A 13,460-nucleotide genomic window follows, 5' to 3' on the forward strand; every position below is an offset into this window, starting at 1 on the left:
AGATTCTTTAGATTTTATGTTACAGCAAAATTATTGACATCCTTAATACTTCATAAACATTTCAGATAATCTTATTTCAATTAAGTAGAATTTTTGGACAAAGAATATAGATGAATTTACTTCCATTTTCATGCCATGATGCAAAACTTCTTTTCTACCTAGAGTCTAAATTATGTTAATCAATGCACAAGGAGCTGGAATTACTAATTCCAGTAGGTATTTAGACATGGTTCTTGCTTCCACTCAAGTTTTAATGACATGTTAAAACCACATGAAGTAATTAAAGAACTTACTCATACAAAAAGAATATCTATGCTTAAAACTTCTGAGGCTTCACAATTCATTTTTAAGCCTGAGAGGTATGGGGTACAAGATATAATAGAATCATAGGGTGTTTATGGGAGATTATGAGGGTAAGGCAAAGGCATTGGAGTGAATGGGTGGAGACCAAATAAATTATTCACCAAAGGAAAAAAAAATAAATCTTGAGATTGACTTGTCTTATTCTATTTTGGAAAGTCAGGTTTAGTAATGACCTATGAATGGCTGGCTGAGTAATGGTGTTGATATTTACAAGAAGTAGTATAATTCTCTGTGAGACATTAAAAATAAAAACAACCCAAATATAAGTTAAAACATGATAGAGACTAGTCAGGTAGCTGCCTTAAAGGTGAATTGTCCAGATCAAGAATGAAATTTCCAAATTCATATTAGCAACAAACTTTATAATGCCATCAGTTCACTTCGATAAAATAAAATTAGGTTTTGAAATCTCAAAAAGATAAATTGGAAGAGTAAAAACATAGAAAGTAGCTTAAAACACATGGAAACATTAACTCCTAATAGCTCTAAATATTTACCGTAATTCTGAGTATAATGTTAAAATCAGAATATTTTACTTTGGAAAAGTTCTAAACTGTATCACACTATACTGAACAAGACAAAAAAAATCTTGTAATGCCTTTTAGTGTCCATAATACAGAAACATGAATCTGTGCTGATTTCAGTGTCACATATACTAGAAACATTCATCCAATACAGTGTCAAACTCAAAGATACCTAGATCATCTATGTTGACTCTGCACACACATTTGCCCAATTTTTGCGCCTGTAGAATTTTGTAGAATTGTTAACTACTTTTTAAAATCTTCATTATTTGATTTTTTTTTCAGAGATAGCCTTTAAAAACAAGGACTTACAATGTGGTGGTGGAGACCCTGGTCTTTGACTTCAGATTTGGCCTAAGTGCTGCATTTACCACTTTGCTATGTTAGTTGAAGTTACCTGACTATTCTAAATATGAGTTCATCTGTAAAATGCAAACAAACAATCCCTATAGGGTGTTATGACAATTCAGTTACCATTTGGGTAAAACCAAGTTTTTCATGTAGGAAGCCCTCAATAAATTTTAGCCATTTTTAGAAACCCATGCAATTAGCCTGGCAGTTTCTAGTAGGGGAAAAAATAAACACACACACACACACACACACACACATATGCACAACATGCGTGCATACACATATTCAAATATATATATATCTGAAAACTCTATGAAAGGAGTTTGTTTCATTAAGAAAACTAAAATCTCTATGAATAATAGCTTATAAGCATTTAAGTATTCTCATATGCATTAGATATCCTGATTCAAACACTGGCTGAAAGTTCTTAGAATACTGATTGATTTCATGTTGCAATGTTCTTTGTGGCTTGAAATCTATTAACTCCATAAAAACTCCAGTTGAGGATCCACAATTATTAAGTTTTTAGTTTCTCTTTTGATATCATAACCTTAATTGATATTGACTGGGTTCCATTGAGTAGTGATGTAGCAGCTAATAAAATACTGTCTGGCAGTTTTCAATTTGCCCAGGTTCTCCATGCACTATTTCAGGTACTGGGGAGAGCTGGAGACTTTCCTTTTCATAAGAAGATGTGTGAGAAAGAATTGAGCAAGGATGTACTGTGGAAAAAGAAAGTTTCTGCAAAAGAAATTAAAACAAAATGACTCTCATGCCCACCTTTATAGCTGTGTCATCATAAATCATTTATGCCCCCAGAGCCTTAGTTTTCTTAACTAACTTAAGCAAATCAGAATACTTGCTGTAGTTATTTCATAGAATTTCTTATAAGGAACAAATAAGACAATGCATATTTAAAATTGAATGGTTCAAATCAAATATAAATTTGTCCTATTATAATGAGTTTCTTTCTCATCTATCCTGAAAACTTTATTTACTCAGTTCCTGTTATACTTGTCACAGAAGCTTTATAAGATCGCTTTTATTTTCCCCTTTATAGATTTTTTTTTAAGTCTGAAGGAATTAAGTCACTTCATAATGAATAATGGAGCAGCTCTTCAAACCAAAGTTTGTCTTACTTTGAGGTTTGAGCTCTTTCCTTCAAGACTACCTCTTGGGGTACCTGGGTGGCTCAGTCGGTTAACCATTCAACTCTTTGATGGCAGCTCAGGTCATAATCTCCTGGTGGTGAGATCCAGCCAGGCATTGAGTTCCATGCTGAGCATGGAGGCTGCTTGAGATTCTCTCTTCTCTCCTCTGCCCCTCACCCCACTCGCTCTCTCTTCTCACTCACTCTTTCTTGCTGGTTCTCAAAAAACAACCCAAAAAACCCAAAAAGACAACAAACAGACTACCCCTTAATAAGAGCTGTGTATGATAAGGAAAAACACATTCCTTTTTCTATTACTGTAGAAGCCCAAATTCAAGGGTTTGTTGGGAGTCTTGATTAGATTATTTGATATTAATTGTAAAGTTTAGGTTAAAAATGTACAATTCTGTAATCAAGGGATGTACTGCAACACTTTGATATATTCTAATATTATTCATAGGAAATATATCTTGAAATCAGACTGTAATGTGTTCCTTAACTACAACATATTTTTAAATTAATTTTTAACGTTTTGTTTTGTTTTTGTTATTGTTATTTGTTTGTTTTTTAAACTATCCTGGGGCACCTGTATGGCTCAGTTGATTAAGCATCTGACTTCAGCTCAGGTCATGATCTCACAGCTTGTGAGTTCAAGTACCGTGTCAGGCTCTGTGCTGAAGCTCAGAGCCTGGAGCCTGCTTCAGATTCTGTCTCTCTCTCTCTCTGCTCCTCCCCTGCTTGTGGCCTTTCTCTGTCTCTAAAAAATCAATAAAATGTTAAAATAATAATAAATAAATAAATAAACTATCCTTATGTTAAAATAGGTATTGTGAGAATGGAATTAAATGCGCTAATCCATAAGGGACCTGCTGTGCTTGGTCTACAGTAAACACAATACAAATTAACTAACATTTTAATATTTATAATAATGTTCTGTTACATTGAAAATGATTTTTTTACTTAATAAAAAAAGGAAAAAGGAATGGGTAGAGATAAAATGCCTTTTCCCATTTTATTAATTAGTTTGACATCCAGAAAGACTTTTTTCTTCTTCCTTTGGGGACTATTTGAGGACCACGTAACCAAATCTTGGCCAATGGAATGTAGGTGAAAGTAAGATAAGCCACTGCTAGACTCAAGTACTTAAAAAATTCTCATGATTGTGTTACATTTTTAAGGTAGACAGCATAAAGATGGAAGGAGTTCATTTTGATCATCTCATTTTACTGTCACATTCAGTCATTATACGTTTCTGAAAATATGCACATTGCTTCATATAACCACTCTACTACTATTCTTCCCAGAAAATTTAATACAAACTCTTTGTTATCAAATAATACCCAATGCATAAAAATATTTTCCTAATTGCTTAAAACAGTACTTTTATAGTGAGTTTGCTTGATCCACCCTCCAAACAAAATCAATTATTATAACTTGTAGTTATGCCCCCTAAATCTTTTAGAATCTGGAATAACCCCTATGTCTTTATTGTAATGGCTTACCGAAGAGATAGATTACATTTTCTGCTGGGATGTCTTGCCTTCTGAATTTGTCTTTTAGTGTCCTTGTGCTTTTATTTAACGTATTCTTCTATCTTCAGTATTTCCTTTACATGAAAGGTAAATCAAGAAGGGCTCTTTTTAACAAGGCTACTTTGGTTGTACCTTTGTGTTTCCTACTGCTTTCCATTAGGGGGTCACAATGTTTGATAGCACTAATTTGGTTATACTACTCTCGATCAGTGAATTCACAAGGGGACAGCCATCCCTTTATTGTTGGTTTCATCTACTGATGGTTATTGGGCGAATTAAAAACCCCACATTTCATGGTAGTGGTTTTCTAATTTTTTGTTATTTCCACATTCACAATTTGAAATTCTTTCCCTTCTCATTTGAAAACAGTTTCATATAGGACAGACAGGATAAGTGCAATTTTTTTTTTAAATGCTAGTAGTCTAGAAGTAATGGGTGCTCTAATGTCTACCATTGGCATTTAATTAACTATTGTTTATTTGTTTGAAGTTTTCTCTATTTCTTTCATTTCTAGAACATAATTACTAACGTATTTTGTGGACTAAGTAAGTGCATGTTAGATTTTGTATATTATTACTCTATGCTGCTCAAATCCCTTTGTAAGCAATAACAGGTGTCTATTTGCCTGAGATGACAATTATTTACAGAATCTTTTCTGAAGGATCATAGTAAGGTTCAAATTTGTTATTATTTTTCCTAGGAAAGTCAATTACAAAAGAATGTATATGAGGCCTCAGTAAGACCAACATGTGATTGTAATAAGAGAATAATATTTTACCATCTCTCTCATGCTTTCATCAAACTACTGATTTTTTGTAGCATATGTTGTTGAGATCATCTTTGAACTGTTGGATGCTTTCATACCCAGTGTTTTCTGTGTTCATTTAACCAAAAAGCAGTGATTAAAAAAGAAAATACGACTTTCTTTGATCACGCAAGTCTAGAGAAGTTAGGATACATTCAGCAATGACATTTATTATTAGCAGAGTCCAGTGTAAATCAGAGATAATGCTGACACATTTCACGGGCTGATCACAGTGGGAATATCAAGTGTCTCAGTGTGTGATGGATTAAATGGGGGGGAAAATTAAAGTTGTGCAAATTATTTCTATGCAGGGATTCTAATGTCAGACATGAAAAATGATTAGGGATATCGGGTCAAGAATAATAATGAAGCTGACACTGATCTATGGATTGAATTTTACTTAGTTTGGGTGGCTGATGGGCTTTAACCTTTAAACCAGTCAGTCTTCAGTGAGAGAGCAAAGAGTTGAAATGATAAACACAGGAAACACTATTCTCTAGTGGGATTTTGACCAGGGTTTAATTTTTCTATCAACTGTCACTTCTTAAATCTACATCTGCTACATAAAGATAATTAGTGTTAATTATGAGAGATGGAAGAAGGTAAGTGGAATGCAGTTAGAGTCTGCAGTCTTACTTGGGCTCATCCTACATGGGTGACATCTTATAAGACACCCTACTGTATGAACCTCAAAATCTCCATCAGCAAAAACATAACAAATAACACATCTACTGCCTGCCTTACAAAGTTGTAGTAAGACTCAAAATAAAAATTATAGAGTAAGATTAAATGCTATTAATTAGGAAGTAGTTAAGTAAATGACAGTATCCTTTATGTGAAAATGTATTATAGATATTAAAAATTGTGATTTAGAAGACAGATACCATATGGTTTCACTCTTATGTGGATCCTGAGAAACATAACAGAAACCCGTGGGGGAGGGGAAGAAAAAAAAAAAAAAGAGGTTAGAGTGGGAGAGAGCCAAAGCATAGGAGACTCTTAAAAACTGAGAACAAACTGAGGGTTGATGGGGGGGTGGGAGGGAGGGGAGGGTGGGTGATGGGTATTGAGGAGGGCGCCTTTTGGGATGAGCACTGGGTGTTGTATGGAAACCAATTTGACAGTAAATTTCATATATTGGAAAAAAAAAAAGAAAATCACAACGATAAGAAATTATAAGAAAAAAGATAACTACTTTCAGTTTTAAAAGCATTAGGAGCGCCTGTGTGGCTCAGTCGGTTAAGCGTCTGACTTCGGCTCACGTCATGATCTCAGTTTGTGGGTTCAGCCCCAAGTCATGCTCTGTGGTGATGGCTCAGAGCCTGGAACCTGCTTCAGATTCTGTGTCTGCCTTCCTCTTTCTCTTTCCCTCCCCTACTCACTCTCTGTCTCTCTCTCTTTCAAAAATAAATAAATGTTAAAAAATATTTAAAAAAAGTTAAATTATGTAAAATATATTCACACTTCAGTTTTACAGAAGAAAAATTATGACTATATACACAGCAGTAAAGAAAATAAATAGATCTATCTATCTATCTATCCATCTATATAGGGGTAGTGGTTATTGATGACTATTTTTTCAGCCTACATGTTTACCTATTCTTTGAAAATTTTAATAAGCAATTTTATTAAATCAGAAAAAATGTATTTTATTTTTAAAAAATTAATGTTTGTTTATTTTTGAGAAAGAGAGAGAGAGAGAATGCAAGCAGGGGAGGGGCAGAGAAAGACAGAGACATGGAATCCAAAGCAGGCTCCAGGGTCTGAGCTGTCAGCACAGAACCGATGTGGGGCTCAAACCCATGAACAGTGAGATCATGACCTGAGCTGAAGTTGGATGTCTAACCGACTGAGCCACCCAGGCACCCCAGAAAAAAAAATTTAAATAGAGAAATAGACCATAGTAATATAGCATTTAGAAACCAGAGGCATTTCTACACACACACAATTATTTCACAGACAGATATTTACATATAAGCTATGAATAAACAGAATCACTCACAAAAATTCCCTTCTTCATCTCTCCCAGAATTTACAGTATGAGATACTGCAATGTCAGCACAATAATGTCTTATCAGTTATTGTTTATGGATAAAATTAAGTGGGAATTTGCAGATCATCTCCTAATAGAAAGTCAAAGTTCTCAGAGCTTTCATACTATGAATACACACCACGCAGAAGAATACAAAGCCTGGTATTTGGAATCTAATAATGGCTGATGGATGTGGAAGAGTTGGATATGAGAAAGAAAGGGATAAACTCCGTGAGTCACAGTTCAGGTGCTCACTATATTTTTTTGCTTTCAGATAATATCTGAATCTCAAGTAGGGATATGAGTACAAGAAGATAAAGGAACTCACCGTTCTCTAGAATGGGAGGCCATTTAATCCACCTACTTTTAAGAAGGGGGTGGTATATAACAATTATTCACACTCTCGTCTAACACGTAATTTTGTTCAATAACATCTCTCATATGTATGTATTTATGCATGTGTGCATATGTTTATGTGTATTAATAGATATATATTCATTCACACATATCTGTATATATGAAACGAATGAGAGAGAACAAAAGTGGCCAGCATTTTAAAAGATAGAATCAGTTTCTGTGTGCTACAACTCATAAGGGCTTTCATATGGATTCAGACAGACTAGATAAGGCCACAGCTTAACATTTTACAGAGCTGTCCTACCGTTTAATGCAGTTTCACCAGGAAATCCTTCTATTTCCTAGGCTTGGGCTTTCTGAAACCAGTGCACTTACAAAAGGTAAAAATAGCTTTGTAAGCAGATGCTGTCTCCTGTGACTATGCTTATAAGTATGAGGCATAGGAATACATACATATCTGGATAAATCTCTGTGATGCCCACTAGCACATTCTCAAGTTAAGCATGTTTCTTAGTGGACTCACACATCCCCAGAAGTGCAGGGCATTACCTGAAACTCCCTGTTTGACACTGAGAGTGCATTAAGGTAAACCCCTGCTATGCTGGGGGTGATTCTTGTTGTGTTGTGTTCCATTCCTACTACGCATCGGGCCATTAACTCTTCAAAAAGATTTGCTTCTCAACATCACTATCTGTCATTTACTGGAGTTCATCTTAGTGTGTTCTTTGAATTTCTGTTTTACAGCCATGACTTCGCTTTCAACAGACCCTTACTAAAACCTCTGTCAGCTGTCAAATCCTTTGAGTTGTCCTTAAATAAATCAGATATAGCAAGCTATTTATTCTGGCTTTTATTTTCCCCTTTGTGGTGGCCTCTGGCTGCTTAGCTGTTTCATTTTTATAGTGACTCTCCTGTTCACCTGTCTCAGGAATTAAAAGGGAAAAAAACACAAATTTCTTAAGAGATACAGGTTTTAATCAATGATTAATTTGCTATCAGTTTTTGTTACTTTAAAGAAGATAATGTATCCTTAATGATATCTTGAAATTTAAAGAAATACCCTACTTAAACAAAATCTACCTCTCTAAAATAAAGCTCCTTTATTTTCATACTGTCTTTTATACTGCACCCTCCAGGCTCCACGCTCTCAGCACAGAGCTTGACACAAGGTTTGAACTCACAAACTGCGAGATCATGACCTGAGCCAAAGTTGGATGCTTAACTGACTGAGACACACAGGCGCCCCTGTATTGCACCTTATATATGGTGTATTTGGCTTGCAATACTTTATTGTCTTTTTTTTTCTTTTTAGCTTAACATCATATTATAAAAATGTTTTCCATTTGGATAGTCCTCAATATTATAAATGGACTGGCTAAATGCTATCTATCTGAGCTACTAGGATTCAAACATTTTACTACTCTTACACATTTGGATTGCCCCTCTTTTTGTTTACAATTATACATGTACTCCAGTATTTATCTATCTTCATATAAAATGTTATTCTCTTAAATTATTTCCTTGTTATCAATTGTCAAAATTGTGGTTGCTAAATCAAAGTGTGTGAATCACTGAGGTTTCTTATTTATGACTCTGTATTAGTGCCTAAGAGAAGCTCCTCTCTGCCTCTTCCATCTTTTTGTTATAGCTCTGAGGGCCATCGAGAGGAGTCAGAGATAAAATAGCTCTCGGGACATGTCATTGGGAAATACTAGTACAGTGTGACACAACTAGGATGAAGGGAAAGATCTTAGATGGGGCAATCTTTTTGGATTTAATCTCTTAGAATATCTAGTCTACTTGTTTTGGTTTTTTCTCCTTTGGAAGCCACTTTCTCTGGAGTCTTTCTTCTCCCTTGAGTTTGGTTTGGTCAAAGAACGGTTCCAGGGCCTCCTTCTTTGGAAGGATTCACCTACTCCCTTCCTATTTTTGGAATTTTAAGTAAGTGGTTACCTGGGTAGCTTGATGTCAGAGGAAAATAATAAGTGAAATAAATAACTGACATATTGCTCTAGTCTAACAGGTGACATTGTTTTTTTCTGTCTGTAGTCAAAGTAAATATTACTTTGTGAGCTTTGTGATTACTTCGCTTTGTGAGCGAAGAGGTAAAATTGGAGATATTATGTGGGTACTTCTATAAAAAGAAAGAAAGGAAATTTCCACAATTTCTGTAATTGATAAAGTTCAAAGTTTTTATAATTGTATATTTTTGTTATTGTAAAGATCCACTGAAGAGAATTGATCTTTTTGTTTGTTTAGGGCTTTTTGTTTTGTTTTGTTTTGTTTTGGTTTGGAATAATGTTTTGCTTAATTGGTCTTCAAAGTTAGTATTTTTTATGATCATAGGTTTCAAACATTCATCTGTAAAAACAAAAAAAAAAATCTTAGAGGCCATATAGAAGCCAGTAAAAGTATGGATTTGGCTAACAGGCCAATGCACCCAAGGCACTCCCCTCTTTTAGTCCTTTAGGAAAAAAAATGTTATTTTCTATTTCCTTGGCTTGCTTTCTTTTGAGATCACTAGTTCATAAAAGAGGTGCGTGCCTAGGAGAAAGGAATCAAAGCTAGGTGTTAGTCTTGCCCTCAGGACTTTCTTTCTAAGCAAAAGGATGTCTGTTCTCTAAAGGAAGTCAGCCCAGTTGACTAGTAGACTGTTCTGTAATTTGAGGTAAAAATTGCAGGGATAAATAAAATGTTTTGCTTGGCTTGTTATGCTGCTCATGTATCTTCCTTATGGAGACCTCGTGCAGATGCCTGTATACATAATATTTGGCTGACCTAAGATAATGAAGATCAATTATGTCATCCTTCAAGGCTAACATCATATTGCTTTATAATGACATCAGTGCCATCACTACTTCTTACCTAAAAATGAATTAACCCAGAGCTAAATATTAAGCCATTTTCTTTTGAGGGTTGAAAAGGAATTTCCCCCTTTGAAATTACTGCTAATTACTTTAGCAGTTTTACTTTTGAAATTCAAATTTGTAGAACTACTTAAGTGTGTGGGAGTGTCTGTGTGGTTTAAAAGGTAAGATTTCGAAAGTAATGACCCTTACGAAGAGAAAGCATAAGTAAATAATGGTGCATTCATTAATTAGGAAAGTCTTAGAGAATCAGGTAGAACCATATGCACTGACATGGAGAGCTTTGAAAATATTACATCAATAAAAAGCTGCTTAATTTAAATAGATACATGAGTATAATTTCAGTTTTCATATGTACAAAACACGATTCTAGATATGTAAAAAAAAATCATATGTATAGGAAACCATAGAAAAAGGACTGGAAGAATATATACCAAACTGATAGCATTGCTTATATTGGGATGGATGTGTACAAAGAGCAGGGTGACATTATGGCAGTCCAGAGATGGGACAGCTAGTGGAATTTTCATGTTTTACTCTATAAATGTCTTACTAATTGTGAGACTTACTAATTGTGTGTGTCTACTAATGTCTTACTAATTATTATTGTGTAATAATTGTATTTATTTTGTAATTTAAAAATTAAAAAATATATTTTACCACACAATTAATTTACATTTTCAAATGTTATCATATGTTCTATGTACCATTCCATTTTAGTGATAGAAAAATTGAAGGCATATTTTCTACTCAACTTTTATTCTGTTACAGTTATAGAGTGTTTTATGGCAACTGATGTGGGATTGTGTAATTTATCAAATAACACCTCTTTTTTTGCTTTTATTATTCTTCTTGAAATTTAGTATTTTCATATTTACTATAGACCTTCTTCTGTTTTCTTTTTTCAAAATAGTCTATTTATTTGGCAATTCTTAAAGTTTTACCGTAGCTTTTTTGTACATACCCATTATTTTCATTCTAGATTCTAATAATTTGTCTTTGTCTAAAATGTGAACAGCTATAGCTTAACTCTTAAGAGAATTTGCTAAGTTAATTTCAATGATAATTTGACTTTCCAACTGAGATTTCTTTAGATGCTTTGAGCATAAGCAGTTTACTATTTTTTAAATGCTTACTCATTTTGAGAGAGAGCATGCACTTGCAGGAGCAGGGGAGAGGCAGACAGAGAGAGAGAGATAGTGAGAGGGAGAGATAATCCCAAGCAGTCTCCCCACTGTCAGCACAAAGCCCAACTTGGGGCTTGATCTCATGAACTGTGAGGTCATAACCTGAGCCAAAATCTAGTTGGATGCTTAACTGACTGAGCCACCTAAATGCCCCAGAAGTTCACTATTTTAAAACAGTTTAGGTTAAAAAAAATGGCGTAAAATCAACATTAAATCTTGATAAGAAATGCCTCTTTAGAAGGAAACTGACAACTGGGGCTCCTGGGGGGCTCAGTCAATTAAGCCTCTGACTTTGGTTCAGGTCATGATCTCATAGTTCATGGGTTCAAGACTCGCATTGGACTCTGTGCTGTCAGCTCAGAGCCTGGAGCCTGTTTCAGATTCTGTGTGTCTCTCTCTCTCTCTGCCCCTCCCCTGTTCATGCTCTGTCTCTGTCTCAAAAATAAACATTAAAAAAAAATGAAGAAGAAGAAAACTGACAACTTAGATTTCAGTGAAATGGGACTGGAAACAACCTAAACACAGGTCCAATAGAAAATTCCATAACAATGATTCATCACAGTTACTTCAGAATTAAATAATCATCAACAAAAAAGAGCACAAATAATTTGTGACTTTCTTTCTTTGGGTTTGTGATTTACTAAAGTTAACAACTTTTATATTTTTTTACATGTTTTGACTATTTAATATTACTCATTGTGTTTCATAAAATCTCAAATATCTTTTTAAACAACTTGACTCTCAGAAAACACAGAGTTAAAAATAGTAGAAGCTAGACTACAAATTGCATCTTCATACTACCACATTCTAGATAATAAAGAATCAATTGTTTCTATTTTCCCAATATCTAGTTAATAAATTAAATTATTTGAAATAGTTGATGTATTATGGTTCGCCAGAGAAACAGAACCAATGGGATATATGTGTATCTCCATCTCTCTTTATCTCTGTATCTATAGAGAGATTTATTATTAGGAATTTGTTCATGTTATTATGGAGGCTGCGAAGACCCAGGATCTGCAGCTGGCAAGCTGGAGGTTCAGGGGAGCTCATGATGTAGTTCTAGTCTGAGTTCAAAGTCTTAAACCAGGTGAGCAAATGGTGTTATAGTTCCAGTCTGAAAGCTTACAGATTCAAAACCCAAAAGAGCTGGTGTTCTAGTCTGAGTTCAAAAGCCAGCAAAAACCAATTTCCTAGCTCTTTCAGAAGGAGCTCCGTCTTACTCAGCCTTTTTGTTCTCTTTAAGTCTTTAAGTGATTGGATGAGGCCCACCCACATTAGGGAGGACAATGCTTTATTCAGTGTACTTATTCAAATGTGAATCTAATCCAAAAACGCCCTCACAGAAACACCCAGAATAATGTTTGGTCAAATATCTGGACACCCCAAGACCTAATTAAGTTGATATATAACATTAGCCATCACAGTTGGTTCAACTCAGAAAATATTTGATTATTTCACCTCCTCAATCATGGATGGGTGGAATGCAAAGTGCATTCTAAGAAATCTTTGTAGAAATCTTGGTAGAATTCTCCTTATGAAAGACTTAAATATACTGTACTCAATGGCATGTACATTCACAATCAGATGTAGTTTTAAACAACATTTTAAATTGCTAAATCAAATGAACTAAATACTCATATAAAATTTGTAGGAAAAGCAGGTGGTTAAGCAAGCAGTAACTTTGCAGATCTGGGTTTATATACTTGAAAAGTTACTTATTTTCCCCAGTCACCAAATGCATCCATGCATTTAGTATAATTAGTGCTACCTCATTAGATTTTGGGGAGCAATATATAACATCCATGTATATATACTTGGAAGATCCAATAAATATTAGTTATTAATGTTCTCTTCATTTTATCTTCTTATTAATATTAGCCTCATCAATCAGATTAAACATTATATAAAGAAAGTAATATACAGGTGGGATCAAAATGACAAATAGAAATTATTTTGGTCTACTTTAAAATCTATGAGAGGAACTCATAATATATTTATGGCTTTAAGCCATTAGTTGTATGCATGTTTTTATTAATGAGAGTTTCTTTCTGACTATAAAGTAGTTCAAAGTGAAAATAAGTGTTATATCAAGGACCAACTTAGCATCATACATTTAAAGAAACTTACAGCCTCTCCATCCTCATTCCTAACATTTTGCTAATTTTCAAAATAAAGAAGTAAAGCTAGTTAAACATGATATTGTAGTTTCTTCAAATATTAAATGCTGTTCAGATACTTAGGAGTTCCACCTTTTTCTTCCCTTGTACGAACATGTATTTGCAGAGCTAT

Source organism: Panthera tigris, chromosome D1, assembly GCF_018350195.1.
Source record: "Panthera tigris isolate Pti1 chromosome D1, P.tigris_Pti1_mat1.1, whole genome shotgun sequence".
Classification (NCBI taxonomy): domain Eukaryota; kingdom Metazoa; phylum Chordata; class Mammalia; order Carnivora; family Felidae; genus Panthera; species Panthera tigris.